Raw genomic sequence first — 14,813 nt, forward strand, 5'->3', positions numbered from 1 at the left:
AATATTTTCGTTCTGAGCAAAAAAATCTTCCAAAGCGATTTATTGTCCTATCAAAACTCTGAAAGTGCACCGCAATGTAGAGGATGTCATCTCTACTCCTCATTGTCACAGATAATGTGCAGAAATGTGCAAACTCCTTAATCAGTGCTGCATAACCACTGATGAATATGAATTACTTTATGAATATAGATGAGCGGAAGGAATATTGATTGACACCTTCTCCTCCTTCTTATCAATGACGTGGGGGCACAAATCCTAACCATTCAATCATCACTAAGAGGGCCCCTGATCGACAGTTAGTGTGACCTTGCGGAATGTTTCTTTTTTTTTCTTTTTCTTTTAAACAATACAAGCTGACTTGTTGGTTGATCTTCATCTGTTTGGTGGTAAACTAAGCTTGCGCGACGTGTCTGCTGCCTGCGTGCTTAATGATGACACGTTGTGGCACATTGCAAATGAATCCAATGAACATCAACTTTAGAGTGTTTGTTAGGGTAATAAATAACGTGCAAAACAAGCGCATGTATTTCGACTAACGTCTTCAATGACATTAACGACATCGAATCCAAGTTTACTGAGGCGTAGCTGTTAAATGGTTGATGAACTGACAGATGTGACGATGTGAGGTCAAGGGTTAACTATTCATGCAGATCTTTGCTAATTGGAACAGCTTGAACCTATGTCATTGATGCTACATACGGTTTTATGATATTTCCAGCATGGCAGTCTAACAGCAAAAGCTGCCATCTCTCAATGCTTCATTACGGGTTTAATGCAGCGTTTCCTGTTGCTACACCTGCGGGATCGTTTACCACCTCTTTACCTCGTGTTCCCCCCACCCCATGCAACCGAGGCCTCCGATTCCGTGTAATGGCTTCATCGATCACACCGCTGCCCCAACCAAACAACATCGATGGGATATTGACTGTGTAGCCTTGGTCCTCACACACTGGGTCTATGAGGCGCTGGAAGAAAAAGTCCAAATGCAGACCACTGAAGCGAACAGATACCAAGTTCAAACAGAGGTGCTGCAGTATAATCAGGTGGCAGGAACCTAAGGTCCATTATTTTACGAATATTCATTGAGTGATGTGTTCAATTTTGAATGTGTATAGCTAATTTCAAGGACAGTTCTTTTCTGTACTTAGACCCCCTAGTCTTGACTTGGCTTTCGAACAGATTATTGGCTTTAATCTGTAAACTGTCTAAAAACTATGTCAAACAAATTATGCAAGTGACTGGTGTGGTGACCCCTGATTGGACAAGCCAAAAGTCACGTTTTGTCATTCATTTGTTCAAAATTAAGATTAAAAACATGTGGATGAGAGGCGGGGTTCACGCTACAGTGGATGCCAGCCCATCGTGAGACACTTGAAGAACATATCTAGAGTGAAGGCTTGTATGTGTCAAGCAGACCAGGAAGAGCTCATCCATGCTTTTATCTCAAGAAGACTTGACTAATGTAATGGTCTTCTGACTGGACTCCCAAAAAAGAGTATTAAACAGCTGCAGCTCATTCAGAATGCTGCATCTTGCGTTCTGACGAAAACAAAGCGGTCAGAGCATGTAACTCCAATCCTAAAGTCCTTGCACTGGTTTCCAGTCAGCTTTAGAATAGATTTCAAAGTTCTGCTACTGGTCTATAAATCACTAAATATATGAAAGAAATGCTTACGGAATACAAACCCTGTAGAGCTCTGAGATCGACTGACTCAGGTCAAATAGTGGAGTGCAGTTTCCAAAGCAAACATGGAGAAGCAGCATTTAGCTATAATGCTGCACATAAATGTGGGAATGGAATGGAATATTTTCAAAACATTGAAAACTCTTCTTTTTTCTTATGCTTTTTAGAATATATCCACTTTTTGATCAGATTACTTGAACTGTATGCAGTTTTGTCTTTTTTTATATTTAGTTTGTCATTTTTATTGTTCTGATCCCATTTTAAATGTTTTATCTTTTTGTTTTTAAATGCCTTTAATGATGTAAAGCACATTGAGTTACCTCGTGTATGAAATGCGCTATACAAATAAATTTGCTTTGCTTTGCTTTACTTGTCGATGAACAATCATTCACATTCCCACTCAGTGACGCTGGCATTATTGTTGACCAGCTAGCTGAGGCGAGTTTGGAATCGAATTGGTTGTATAGTATTAAGTTACATCAGTTAGCTCTCCTGTATTTGAAGGTCCAGGGCAGATGAGGGTTATGTCATGTCAGCATACAGAGGCTAAAATCTGTATGGACGAAAAATCAAACATCCACATGCATACAGTACAGCAGAAGCTGTTATATTGAGAGAAACCTGTTGGGAATTAATTTAATTTCAGCGAACAAATATTGAAATTTACTGTAGGTTGTGAATGTAGGTCAGAGCTTCTGATTGCGTTTCAGCAGGCGCGCTGCCTGAGGCTTTGAAAGGAAACCACCTCGTAAGCTAATCGAGTTTATGACTTAGGCCCGTGTGTTTTGGTGCTCTGGTTGGCCTTTTACATTTACCTTCTCCCCAAGGTGCAAGCCTCCAGCTCAGAGGTCAAAGTTCCCTGCCAAGCTTTGGAACACTGTTGACAAGTTGTGACATCATTAGTTTGATTCTATGCTTCTTGTCCTAGCGCACAAGGTCCCACACACTCCTCTACACTTGTCGTGATGGTGACAGATGTTTGTAACAGAGACAACGCCCCTGCAGAGCCTGGGAACTCGTGCTAAGGCTCACTTGGATTGGGTCTGTCTGGCGTTCACACGTACTCAAATGCCTTCAGTCTGAGGGCCGATCGTTCAGCTGTGCAATGCGGGCGGGGGTTGGGGTGCTGGCCGGGATGCCTCTCTCACTTCTATCCTCCATACCCTATTGATGTCCTCAAGAGTCCAGGTTAGAGGTCAGCCCTTCAGCGCCGACGGGGTCAAACTTCATCTCATGAATATGGAAGACGGCTGGGCCCGGGGGACCATCTGCTCGGCTCTTTTGGAACCCAAACAAATGAGCCCGCTGAGAGGGTGCCGCATTAGTGTAATTACTGTGGATTTCCCAGGCCTGAATGGCTGTGGCAACCCCCATTTTCAATCAACATTGGCAGGTGGATTTGTGGTAACAGATACGGCAAATTTAACAGCTTGATCAAATAGTGACATTTGGTATCGGATGGAACATATTTGATTTTGAAGATGCATCTCGCTTAGACTCATATTTTCTGTATCACTTTACGATAGGCTTTGCAAATTTTGTGCTATAGGTCATGTTTTATTTTTAAAATGAACAGATGGTCCAGGTCCTTTATATAGGAAAAGCGAAAATGGAAAGTATGTAAATAGTTTATTTACAATGAAATTATCATTGATTCACAAGGCATTCATTCATTAAATTAAAATTAATTATTAAATAATTATATAATGAAATGGATTTAAAAAAATAATATTAACTAATGATAATGTAAAGGCTTGGGCTAAAATAAAGAATAGCGTGGGCTGCATGTGGTCCCTCCTGGACCAAGGGTAACGATCTTATAAAGTCATGTAAGTCGTTTGCAAGTCATTTGCTAAAATTTCAAAATTGCAAGTGTAATGTAACTGCTTTAAAATGTCATCATTTTATATGTTCAATGATTCTACCGTCTTTATGAAAGAACGGGTGGGCTCGTTATTTGGCAAGCATGAGTTTCAAAATGACCTCTCATAGTCTCTACAAAGTGAAAAGAACCAAGTTAATGAATCATTCACCAGCCTAGTTTTGTAAACCTTTCAAGAAGTTTTGTTTTTATGTTGTATTTGGCCTCTCCATTGTCTGTTTTGTCTTCACTATGATAGATTCTACATATAAATTGAAGAATGTGAAAGCATGCAAGATCAAACCATTACAAGACACACACAATTCTCTCCAGGGACTATAAAGGTTAATAAAAACGATTTCAAAACAATGTGAGTCTTATTCCGTGTCCAGTGATCTTTTTCAATTTTTGTTCGCCTCTTCTCGAACATACGAATCTACAATCGCTGCATGTCCTTTCATGAATAAACGGCTCATTTGCGATCTGCTTGGGTGGTTGATTTTAACTGACTGTCTTGGTCGTTTAAAGCCCATCACCATGTGACTTTAATGACCGTGGTTACAGCACAGTATTGAGGTTCTGGACTGCAATTGCAGAGATTACATAACTTGGCAACGTGCCTCGATTGCCGACACAGAGCCGAGCGGCGGTCTTATTTTATTCACTCGTGCTGTCGACAAAACAATTCCAGAACGGTGCTGGTGTGGATGGTTTTTTTCCTTCATTACAAACAATACTGGATTAAATGTAATGTGTATAAAAGGATGTTTTTTTTTTTTTTAAATCAATACTATTGCATATGAGAAAAATGATAAATATATATCCACTTGACAATCACTTCCCACAATAATGACGTGGAACTGTACCATGAAAACAATGTTTGGTGTTAAATTGTTTGATTTTGTGGTTTAAAATGGTGTAAAACTCCAGGCAGAATTTGTTGTAGAACCCTCTACAGATTACACAATGACAGGTGGTGTCGTGCGACCTTGATAGAACATACACAACAATTTACTTTTTGCAAAGATTCCACAACAAATGAATGCAGTGTCGACCTCTCGCTGACATTCAGAGCTCTCCTCTTCCATCATGTTCACCTCCCACAAGGGAGCCGCCTCAAAGCGATGCTATGTGTATTTATGTTTTGATCTGGCGCATTTTTATCTCATGCTTGAATTCAGAGAACAATACACCTATTCATTTACGCACTGATATGAGTGCGATGGAGCAGAGGGAAGCAAAGAGTGCGGCTTGCAGATGAAAGAGTTTTTGTCAGCTGCTTCCTCTTTCCAGAAGCGTTTTGACGTCGGAAATACAAAACAGCGTGTATGGCTCCTCACTCTTTTGTTTCACAATTGAAGAAGAAGAATCAGACACACAAGAAGAATAAGACACACAAATAAAATTACAAAATAGCAAATTAACATTGCAACTTTCATTCATTTTCTATACCATTTATGGTTGTTAGGCTCACGCCTAGACAATGGAAGCTGACTTTTTATGAGAGGGACAATAGCCACTGAATTGGTGGTCACCCAATCACAGGGCACATATAGAGAAAGAAACGTCACTTATTGACAATTTAAACTCTTCAATGAACTTACGTAACATGCATGTTTTGGGAATGTGGGAAGAAGAAGGAGTACCCACAGAAAACGCAAACAAGCATGGGTAGAACATGTAAAACACACAGGAAGGCCTGAGCCGTGATCAAACCCTGAACCTCGGAACTGCGAGGCAGACCTATGAACCACCGCGACACCATACCATTGTATTGTTTTATTGATCAACAGAGCAGCCCAGTTTTGTTATTTTTTTCTGGGGTCATCCCTCATTTGCTAACCATTTGTTGCTTGGTAGAGTTTGAGGGAAATAACTATGGTATTGTGTGCAATTACAGATTATCATACAATAGTCACATTTAATGACTTTTTTATTTTCAACCTGGGTCAAATGCCTTAGCTTGGATAACAGTTTAGATGAAAATACAAGCACTATTGACTTTAAGAAAGAAAATGGTAACATTTAGCTGTCTGAAATTTTAGGTAAGTGAAAGTAATGAGCTTTTTCGTTCCTTCCAGTTAGTTTCTCTGTTAAAGTTTTCATCTGAAAGGAACGAAAAGGTGACGGTATATCACCAGATGTATGCAGAAGAAATGTCTTTTGCGATCCGATGGTGCTGGTGAATTATATTTAAAGTAAATCACATTTATGTTCAGTAGGGGCTGAGCTCGGAGCACGGCTGTCAGGCTGAGTGGCACTTAAGACTCAGAGCATGAATAAATCACTACAGTTTGACCCATTTGAATACCAAATGGGGCCTTGCCCATTGGGTAACAACAGCCATGGTTGAACTCACAGGCTCATTTCCATGATGCAGGCGCATTGTCACATTCAGACAATGGGACCATCCCAATTCTGGTATCATAACGAAGTTGTTGGGACACAACAGGGATGACTCCGGTTAGATTTGGGGCTAACCTGAGACATCCCAGACCACGTCTCAAGTTGTCTAATCAAGAGTTCATGTGACCGTGGTGTGAACTTAACATTTCTCGAATACACAACTATGATTTTCATTGACCCTCACAGCAACCCATTCCCAGAACTCAGCCCTAATTGGGCTAGCGGAATGATGCCAACCTCTACTTACTTATTCAACCAAACAGAAACAATTATTTCACTTACTGTCAACCGAAGTACAAGCAATTATGAAAAAACTAAACATTAATTTTTCAGTTTGTAGGCCTACATTCACTGGCTTTCTTCGCTGACATGTTTTTCCACTCTTGCAGTAGTGTCGTGTAGTCGTGCGCATACACACAGGTTCCGCTTGTAAATGTAAAATGTAAAAAAAAAAATAAAATAAAAGGATACTGGAGATCTGCACTCATACTAATCCTAGATAAGTGGGAGGGTTGCAGAGAGAGAGAGAGAGAGAGAGAGAGAGAGAGAGAGAGGAGAGAGAGAGAGAGAGAGAGAGGAGAGAGAGGGAGAGGGAGAGAGAGGGAGAGAAACCATGTGAGGGTTCAGGTTGGTAAAAGCAATGTTTATATTTGGATCTTTGGTGTGGAAAAAAATGATAATGCTGCACTTCATACATATGGAAGGGGCAATTTAGAGTCTCCAATTAGTGCATGCTGTTGGGATGTGGGAGAAAACCGGAGTGCCCAGAGAAAACCCATACAGGCATGGGGAGAGAAAATGCAAACTCCACACAGGCCAGGCTGGGATTTGAACCCAGATACTGAGAAAAAGTGCTCTAGAAAATCGACTGATGAATGATCACAACTGCACCAGAGTTTCTATGAGTTTTGAAAGAACACTGTAGAGGAACCAAGACATGACAAGACATTCCTCTGTTCTTTTCACGCCATAAAAAACAAACCACATCACAACATACGATACCATGAGATGGCTGTGGCTTGATCACCAAAACACGAGATTCTGATGTGTCAGACAGCTAGTTCCCACCTGCTGTCAGCATCTGTACGCCTGCCCCAGAGAGGATGTCCCCTCTTGTCTGAGGAGCTGATTAATTTTTAAACTCCTTGTTTGTCGGGATGTGAGGACTGACAAGAACCACAGCACTGGGAGGACGGGAGAGAAATGCGGCTGTCAGAATCAGAGGTTGGTCACTGATACCTGTGACTTATTAGCTCATTTTTGCTGGGCCTGTACAAAACAACATTCTTCAGTCTTTTTTTTTACGAGTCACTGTTCTGTGATGCGGGAAATTTTTTTTTAGCTTTCAGCGATCGGACAGATTTTGAAATTTAATACTCAACACTCAGCATTTAAAGGACACAGTTTTGGGGGTTTGTTGACTGTGGTGCCAGAAGGAGAATGCAAGGGACTGATGATGATAGAAAATCTTTATCTACGAGAAGAATTCTGTAATTCCTGCTTGGATGATTTGGTTTCAACCTGGAAATAACACTCAGCAAGGTAGCGACAACCTTATCGTAGTCAATAATTGCTTCTTTGTTTCAAATGAGCCATTTAATGGCCTCAATCTAACAAAACAACTAGGGTGTTGTAAATCGTTACTGCAAATCAGGTTCCGATGCCAAAGGTCAGGCACTGGTAGTCCAGTGGTTCACAAAATTGACTTTCCTGCACCTGGTGCAGACTTGCTTCCTGGCTCATTCACAATCACACTGAGACTCACTGGCAATCGGTCCAGGGTGTGGCCTGGCTTTTGCTGTGAGTCAACTGAAACAGGCTCCTGTCCTTCCTTCTCTAACCTGAACTAACTTTGCATAGAGAGAATCAATGGACTGATGGATGGACAGATAGTGGTTAACATTTTCTTAGAGGAAATCTTCAATAATATTGCAAGGTAGGGTAAACAGTGGGTTCTGGATGAATGTCACGTGGCCTTATAAATCCAAATTTACCCTGTTCCAGAATTAAGAGGCCTATAATGCAAGCCCCCAAATCAAGGTCAAGAAAACTCAGTGATCAGCTCGAACATGATTTCCTCTTCCTTAACTTAGACTTCTGGGATGATAATGTCAAGAAATGTAATTTCTGTACAGTACTTTTATAGGAACAAGCACTAGAAAAGAGGGGGATCGTGAACTCAAGAAGCTTATGTTGAATGAAGGGAAGGAACCATTTGGTTTCAGTTTAGTGGAAGAATGAAGATACGCACAAAGAAGATATGTAGGATCAGTAACCACTCCTTGATAGTTATGACTGGTAAAATAAAATTTGCAACATGTAATTGGACACAAAGAAGCAGTTTGGAGGTGGTACGTCATCAATTTGCCCCTCTACAATGATAAAAGGCTTGGGTTGTGTGTTCTTGTGCCGTTTATTTCGTTGAAAGGATTTTCACTAATTAGGCTTATAAGCACTATATCACAACTGCTCACAGTCACTTTGAAGAGCAGTTTTATTGGCTTAACGAAGTGATGCGCCCTAAAAATTAAATTAGTCTGGGAGCTGCTAATAGTCCTGAAGCAGCATGTGCTGTACATAAAATCCCATTGAGACACTTGGGTTGTTCCTCACCATACGACCATCCATTTTCTATACTGCTTATCGTGTTCAGGCTTAGAGGAGATGCGGGAAGTTTTCCCAGTAGAAAGTCAAACAGTACACAAACCTTGTAATGATGGCCAGTTAAACACGAAATGAGAATCTGAGATTCATATGACAATGTGGCGTGAGAGTTAACATGACAACCTTTGAGTTCCCCAAAAGGCCCTGTACATTGATATGAATAAGATGTTACCAACCATCTCTTTTATACAGAATTTGCTGTATTTCCAGAGAAGAACACAAAGATGAACATGATTCTGAGACAGGCTGAGAAACGTTTACTAAAAGACGCAGACAAAAGGAGGTTACCAAGCCCTCTTCTCCCCCCTCTCGCCCAAATAAAACCCCTTAGAGAGCAGACTACTAAACACTCCAGCAGCCTCCAGCACATCAGTCCTGCCTCACAAAGACAAAACTGTGTGGGCTTGGAAAATTCCATCACTCTCCTAATACACATCCTCTTCCCAAATTGTTCTTGTCACTCCGGCATGTCTTTCGCCTCCTTCCCAAGTGGGACGGCGCAACCTATCCTTTCAATCCCGGCTTGGACCACTTTACTTTACACACTGGCAAAGCTGTCTCTTGGTAGGGGAAAAAAAAAAAGGCTGAATAGATACTTTAACAACAGCATCTCATCCAATACGAAAGAGTATCACTTCTTTTGGAAATACTGTCAAGGACATATAAGTGTTTTTCACAAAAGGTGCTATTCAGAGAGCCTTTATGGAGTTGGCTGCCTCTCCAGCTCTTCACACATTCACTCTCCATTGAAGATGTCTGAAAAAGGTGCTGATGCTCCAAACAGTGTGTGCACAGGGCCTATCATTATCTTCCGGATTATTTTCTCCCCCCTTGGCTGCCTAGACTGATACATCGGCAGGCGTATCAGTGCTAAAAGCGCCACAGAAGTAAGATACAGTACAGCGTGAATCTCAGGCACTGCCAACAAAGAGCGGTTGTCTTTGTTCACGGTAGTGCATATGAGGGAGGGGTGAACAAGGATGGAGGATGGAGGATGGGAGAGACTGCACTTTTCAGTCTGAACACAAAAAGAGCTGAGAAGCAACATTTCCCCTCACTAATCATCCACATACAGTATTTAATGTCAGCTAAGGCCCGAGTCCCAAGCGGCATGTTCTTAAACTCCTGGCTGCCAACTCAGGTGGGTCAAATAGCCACTTATTATATTGGCAACTGCAGATTAATGCATCTCCTATCAATGTTTTTTTTTTATAACCCATGCCACTTAGCAAATAAACTTCTTCTTCTTCTTAACAACCAAAGTATGGTATCTTCTCTATTTTTTGTTTCAGCTTTTTAAATCTAACATTTAATAATCAGCTAGAAGATGAGGATCACAAATGGTTAAGACACATTTGATTAATGTCACGTCCCATCGGAACGAGAGTAGGACTAAATGCAGGACTAGGACGATGCAAGGTAGTTCAAGGAGAAACGTTTATTATATGGCGAGGTCGGGGATCGAGCAGGCAGTCCGGTGCAGCAGCGGTAGTTGGGACGTCGGGCGAAGAGAGCAGGTGAGCGGGCAGGCAGGAGTCGGTACACAGGAGAACGATCAAGGCAGGCAGAAGTATCAAAGGAGTCAGGCTTACAAGGTTGGTCAGAGAACGGGCGAAGGTCGGTACACACAGGTTGTCGATCAGGGATACGAGAGTGCTGGAACGGGACATGAAGCTCAACGAACTGGCAGGCACCAGTTGTCATCGGGGTGATATAAATACACAGACTAATCAGCCCGCATGAGACGCAAGTGTGCGCCTCAATCAGCGCACCCGCGCGGGCACCCACGCGGGCACCCGCAAAGCTCGTGCTGGAGCGGCAGGATCATGACAATTAATGCTTCAGTAGAAAGAGGAAAATGGCATCATCTTATGTGCGCGCCTATGTTTATGAAATGCAATGAAGAAGGCCTTAATGTGTTCTATGCAAAACATCAGACATGTCAGAAGATGATGACTCCTGACTTTCCCCAGCAATTAAATATTAATGCACAATTTAATGTGGATGGACAGAGGCCCTGAGAGGGGACTTTAGGAGAAAGGCTGGATTAGAGTGAAGGCTAAGACCTGCCTTTTATTTGAAGGAGATATTGCTTTTTTGTCTTTTAATATTGCTCACACTTGCATGCCCACTATGTTTGAACAAAGTGTTAAATTGCTCAGTTGTGCCTTTTTTCTTTGGGATCTAGAATTTGGTGTTTTCCCACCGTAATACTTTTTCCATCAATATGACTTACAAACTTGTGCATCTCAAAAAAAAAAAATCTTTTCAAGACAGGATTAATAATAAAAAATAGACACATTTTCTCGCGTGTTTGGAAGATTTTGTTCTCATCCAATTGAAGTGTGATTCAAAATGATTTGAACACAACACTGTTCACCCCACACCTCCTAAACAACGACAGCAATAAGAACACCGTACCTTCAGTGAAGCATGCCAGTGACAGCAACTTGTTTTGGAGCTGTTTTCTTCAGCTGGAACTAGGGCCTTAGACACTAGATCTGAGCGATAAAGAGTATGCGTACTTAAGCGATATGATATCACTTGTTTACTTCCCCTCGACAAGAAAAAAAACTGACCCCTGCACAATAATCGATGACATATCTGGACACCATTAACAAGATACCTAGATCGGTATTTGATGCTCTATATACACTTTTTGTACTTTATCGCATTTATTAAACCAAGAAAAGTTTTTAATAGTTAAGAAAGAATCAGGCTTCTTAAGAGAATGGAACTGAGCAAAGATAAAAGTGAGTGTGTGAATATTTTAAAAGCATCTCGCTCATTCATCCATTTGAACTACCCAGTACTGTGTGTAGTGCGCATACATTTTTGTCACTAGCTTTACTTTTTAATCCACAGGCGAATTAGAAATTGCAAATATTAAGTATAAATGTCAAACACAATATGGAATGCTTTTAATACTGTATTCATATGGTTTGAGGTCAGCGTGGCGGCCGCTCACGCCCGCTTATACCCGAAAATGTATTTTTAGTGTGATGAAATCTGATGTGAATTTTGATCTGTGATCTGCGACATTGTGATGGTGTCTGCAGGTGATTAAAATTCTGGAGGTAATCGGCCATTTATGAAAATAGTTGGCAAACGATGCTGACCGTGAGATGGTCCAGTTAGGTTGACCCGCGTCGTGATCAAAGTATGGCAGCCTTCATCAGTGCCATTTAAAAGGATGAATTACACGCAATGAAAACACTGAACAAGATTTTGGGTCGAACCTGCCAAATCGTGCCAATGTGATCTTAACTGTATTCTAGTGCACGATGGAAATGTGGCCATTGTAAATACAATAGCATGACCTTCTATTTTGTCCTGAGAGGTAGAGAGGCTCTATTGGCCCAAGCGGACAATGGATTACGTGACCAACTGAGGTAAGGTGTCCTTTGAGCCACTACTTGATATACTGTACGATACGATATCAATATACTTTACGTGTGGCAAGTAAAGATGGACGCCGAATCCCAAGAGGCTGAGAGATTGCTTTTGGTAATTTAAGAAGCGATTTGTTGCTGTTGCATGTCTCTTATTGGTTTTGGCAAAGCGCGCAAATGACTAATGTAATGTGACGTGTAGCAGGAGGCAGGACCTCATCACTTTTGTGGCTATTAAGACAAACTCCCATGAGGCGCTCAACACTCCAGCTAATTTTCAGGCCCAACAAAACGGGTGTGAGCATTTGCTGTCATTTCCATTTTTAATAAGTAATTTACAATTTACGCACAGTGAAGGACATACAGAGATAGTATTCATAAAAACAGAGGGTTTTCTGTTTGATGCCGTTTATGCTCCTCAGTAGCGCGTTTTAAAAATAAGGTACTACGGGCAGTGTGACTGCTCAACACTGCATTTATTTGCAAAAAATCATGTACATGAACGTTATGAATCAAGCTCATAAAAACGGACAAAAGCTGGCGGGGGAACAATAAAGGTACTAGCCTCACACTACCTTACAACCCGATAAAGCAACCTTGCAATAAATTCAAGCCTGCGAAGTTTATGAGCTTCAATTTGTGTCAGGAGCTGCTGATTCAACTCAGCTGGGGTTTTTGTGGTGTTTTGTTGGGTTGAATTTCATTAGTTGTTTTGGTCAGACTGTTTCAGTGTCCGCACACTGCAGAAGTGTTATTACACTTGAAATCTATCTTTGTCTCGAGACGGGTCTTGAGACTGAATTTTGAAGGTTTTAGTCTTGCCTCAGATTGGACTCCCAAAAGCCTTGGTCTTTTCCTGATCTTGGATTGGCTGGACACTGAATTTTTCATTGAGGCTGGTCAAGACCAGCACTGATCTGGTATTCTTCAACTTCATTAATGTAATAAAGAGGCAAAGTAATTGGCTCACAAAAAGTCACAGCTCAGGATAGGACTCTCAAACATTCAGACTCAGATAAGCAAATATTTTGATGCCATCCAGGATTCTGACAGTGACAATGCATTTGTCTTTTGGGACAAAAACCACGACAGCTTCCCACCAATTTACAAGTTGGCTTTGAAATTACTCTCAGTTCCTGCCTCATCTGCAATAGTTGAGGGGGCCTTCAGCCATTCATCTTCTGAGCAACTTATCCTCACAAGGGTCGTGAGAGTGCTGGTTTTTGGTTTGGATTTTTTAAAAATAGATTTTTAGGAAGGTGGCATGGTGGATCAGCTGGAAAGCATTGGCCTCAAAGTTCTGAGGTTCCTGGTTCCTATGTTGGGTTTGCATTTTCTCCCCAAGCTTAAGTGGGTTTTCTCCCAGCACTCCGGTTTCCTCCCACATCCCAAAAACATGCAACTCTAATCGGATACTCTAAAGTGGCCCTGGGATTTGCTGGCAACCAGTTCCGGGTGTACCACACCACCTGCCCGTTGCCAACTGGGATAAGCTCCAGCACTACCTGTGACCCTTGTGAGGATAATCAACTAAAGAAAATGGATGGATTGATTTTTATGAGCTTGATTTCATGAAATTTTCATCTTTTCTTTACCTTGCCTGTAAAGTCTTGATCTTGTTTTGGTCACGCTGAGTTCTGGTCTCGGGCAATTCATGGTCAGGTTGTGTTGTCTTTAGCACAACACTCCACTCCAGTAACATCTGCAACATTTGTCAATTGCGATGTCTAATGGCCGCCAGAAGGTTCAGAACTTAACCGGAACAGTAAACCGGCCTCTTTATCAACATGGTGCAATAGGTGTTACGTTTACAGAGGCAGGCACCTGCTTTAGTCACATCCGAGAACCGCCTCGAGTTGTTTTGATCTATTCTGCGCCTATAAAGAGGGCAATTTATCAGATTGTCCACGAAAAAGAGCTTGTTTGTCTTACACAAGGGTAACACTCTGTCCTTTCAGTTATATGAAAGTTTTTGTAATTGACATTCTTGCAATAGCCATCCCTTCTCAACTTAGCTCAGGAAGCCTGACAAGGAAAACGGCACCTTTTCTTTGCTACAGACGAGTAGGAAATTGTAAAATGATGAGAGGGCTTGCGAGAGGTAAAGCAGGGGACACGCATTTCTATCTAACTCCTTTCCCCAGATGGCCATGTGGCAAGAGCTGTGTGATCAGGGATCTAATAAAGAGGCGGATATGCTGCAGCTCCTTTCCTGGAAGGGAGTCGTTGCCGTGGCAACCACACCCCTTGGATCGCAGGTTAATAGTGGGAAATTAGGATTTGCCCGGCTGCTACTCACACACCAACTTTGAGCTGCACTCCTGTTGCAGAAGGATTTGAGCTGCTCCTACTGGGCCACCATTACAGATCAGCAGAACCCCGTAGTGCTCTATAGTACATGCAGCAAAGTTGCATTCACTTGGGTATATATTTTTTATTTTGAGAAGGGTACCAAAATTTGATCCGCATTAACACGATCTCTACATTTGGGTATCCTCTGTGGTGGTATGGTGGCAATGTCAAGCTTTATGACAAGCTTCTTGGATTCATTTTACCTCAGTGGCTTTTACATATTTATGGGAGGACTGTAAGAGGCAGATATAAAGTGTATATCATTGCTGTTGAGTGCCGAGCCTCATATTGCTACCAGACGCTGTTGTGGCCCAATATCAACACGACACCTTTCCATCATCATTTTCAATCGCTAATTGACTTTGCAGAGGTGGTGCTAATTTCTTCCCCTCTCATTGATTAGAATGTCACAGACGTGTCGCCTCCACCAGCTGTACCTTTACGGTTGACGGGC

This window comes from Syngnathoides biaculeatus, chromosome 10, assembly GCF_019802595.1.
Source record: "Syngnathoides biaculeatus isolate LvHL_M chromosome 10, ASM1980259v1, whole genome shotgun sequence".
NCBI lineage: Eukaryota > Metazoa > Chordata > Actinopteri > Syngnathiformes > Syngnathidae > Syngnathoides > Syngnathoides biaculeatus.